Raw genomic sequence first — 3,055 nt, 5'->3', positions numbered from 1 at the left:
TTCCTGTAGTCAATTTAATTTAATAGTGCCTCCATCTCTTTCAACACCAGAACAGCAGAGTGTCAGTAACCCCCAAACTGGCTGCACTGATCGTAGTACCATCAGCCAGTATTGGAGGCGAATGAGACACACTGCGTATTGTTCTGGCACAGTCTGTATTTCCATAGACTAGCATGAGTAATGGTCTCTCAACACGCATATAATGCAATAGCACATGCGTGGCAGCAGAACCACAAAATTTGCTGTACAGTCTGGCCTTCCATACTCTCTCTATCTCTCTTATAGAAGAGCGAATTGCTATTGTTTATCAGTTCATCCTAATTATTCAACACCAGAGCAGGTAGAGTGTCAGTAACTCTCTCAATGGCTGCGCTGACCTAGTGTCATCAACCAAAAGCAGAAGCGAAAGAGACACTCTCTGTGGATGCTCTGGCACTGTCTGTGACTCTAGAGACTGACACGAGTAAGGGTCTCTCACCACGTATATAATGCTATAGCACATACGAGGCAGCAGAATCACGAAACATGCTTTAAGGTCTTGACTTACTGTTATTAGAGTCTAATTCATATATTTATTCTCCATTATAGAAAGGGCCAAGGCCCGCTGCAGTATGCAAATTACCTGTACCTTTTAAATGGTTGTATGTTGTACTATATGTATTGTGTTTATATTTCGCCTTTTTAGAATAAGAGAGAATATCTCCAAGTATTTTTAATGTTTGATCTTTAATAAAAGTTAAGTCTTATTATAATTTCTCTCTTGATCCTATATTGTTGCATACGTATTATTACACTTTTGAGTGCCCCACTGTAGGAGAGTTCTTGTCTACCTTTCTTGGTACTTTTTGTGAAATAGCTCAACTTCCCTGTCAGTGGTGTTAGTGTAATGTTTGCTACTTGTGCTATGTACATATATTAGTACAAGAGTTGTGCACCATATTCAAAGGTGTATTTCCTCTAAGCTCCTTAAAGATGAAGGACAGCTCTTATCAATAATCTTACGATGAGTTCAGGAGAGATGTATTATAGCTTATTTGTACTAGAGATATGCGCCTACCCCATGTTTTGGTTTTGGATCTGTATTAACTTTGTGTTTTGCTTTTACTTTTGCCAAAACCACCCTATTGGTGCGTATTGGTTTTGGTTTTTAGATCTGTATTTTTTTTTCCAAAAATTTAGAAAAACATCTGAAGTTACATAGTTTGGGCCTGTTTGGTTCCTACAGTATTATTTATCTCAATAATATTGATTTCCAGTCATTTCCAGTCAATTTTGACTACCTCACAGCTCACAAAATTGTTTTCATCCAGTTTAGGCATAAAGGTTGCACCAAGCTAACACGTGGCAGTTCAAATGGCACATCTGGGAAACAGAGTGGCACAGCAGTGGCGGACAGGATGGCAGTTTAATCAACTAAACAACCCCATAGAAAGCAACCAAGAATGTTTTCATTAATCAAGAACTAGCTCAGAGACCCAACTGAAGTACAGGTTAATGAAAGGGGAATATATAGTGGAAGGCAGGTAAAAGAATGTTCGAATGATTGATTGATTGATTGATTGTTTATTAAAAAAACATGGAGGCATGGACTATATCGACCTTCCGTTTAGTAGTCAGGAGAGAAAATGCCATAAAAGAATACAAAAATGATCGATTTATTGATTATTTAAAAATATATATACATATATATATTGATATTTGGACTATATCAGCCTCTTTTTTTGCAGTAAGTTAGGAGAGAAAAGGCCATAAAAGAATAATTAAAATATTGATTGATTAAAATCAACATGTGTGAATCCTTTTTCAAGAGCTGTAGGCTGTTCTGCAGGTGAAAAAAAGGCCATCAAATACAAGAATGATTGATTGGTCAAATGATTAAAATTAACATGTGTGAGGCACCACACAATTTTTTGTTAAAATGTTTTGCAAATTAGTACTGCAAAGACCGTCTCCAATTCCCCCTAAAAATAAAACCCATTATGAAAAGTGGTTGAATTGTCCTTTGGCCTTCCCTCCCATTTTTACGATTTTGTAAAATAAATGTAATAAACTTGCTGCAAATTACATAATGGCCCTCATTCCGAGTTGTTCGCTCATTATTTTCTTTCACTTCAGAGCGATTAGTTGCAAACTGCGCATGCGCAATGTTCGCAGTGCGTCTGCGCCAAGTAAATTTGCTCAAAAATTTGGTATTTTACTCACGGCGTTACGAGGTTTTTTCATCGTTCTGCTGAACGTAGTGTGATTGACAGGAAGTGGGTGTTTCTGGGCGGAAACTGGCCGTTTTATGGGTGTGTGTGGAAAAACGCAGGCGTTTCAGGGAAAAACGCGGGAGTGTCTGGAGAAATGGGGGAGTGGCTGGGCGAACGCTGGGTGTGTTTGTGACTTCAAACAAGGAACAAAAAGGACTGAACTGATCGCAGTGTAGGAGTAAGTCTCGAGCTACTCAGAAACTGCTAAGAATTTTCTATTTGCTATTTTGCAAATCTTTCATTCACTGTTCTGCTAAGCTAAGATTCACTCCCAGAGGGCGGCAGCTTAACGTGTGCAATGCTGCTAAAATCAGATAGCGAGCGAACAACTCGGAATGAGGGCCAATATGGAGAAGGTGCCTAGTTGGTAATGTCCCTACCTCTACTCACTTTGGCCTCACAAACCAAGCAAATGTCTTCACAAACATTGTCAGAATACAGACGGGTCCACGGTTATCTTGACTAGTTTTCTGCGCCTAGGCACAACATGACTTATTAGTATAAACCCTTCATCTATTGTTCTCAGCTGCAATACAATACAGAGAACAATACAGCAGGGTATTAAGTCATTACTGCAGGGGATTAAGTCCGACTGCCCAGTCTCAATTAATCCTATTAAAGGTCAAGATAAACATGGACCCATCTGTATGAGTAAAAATAACCCCACACCCAAGAGTGTCAGCGTCCGGGCTCTTACCGGGCCGCCGGGGCCGCGAGGTTTGCCATGCAGGCGGCTTGTGGGCAGCGGCAGAGGAGGGCTGCTGCGGCGGGTCTTCTTGCGGCGGGTAGGCGGCTGTGGTGGG

This window comes from Pseudophryne corroboree, chromosome 6, assembly GCF_028390025.1.
Source record: "Pseudophryne corroboree isolate aPseCor3 chromosome 6, aPseCor3.hap2, whole genome shotgun sequence".
NCBI classification, from domain to species: Eukaryota; Metazoa; Chordata; class Amphibia; order Anura; family Myobatrachidae; genus Pseudophryne; species Pseudophryne corroboree.
Note: the sequence above shows the minus strand (reverse complement) of the source record.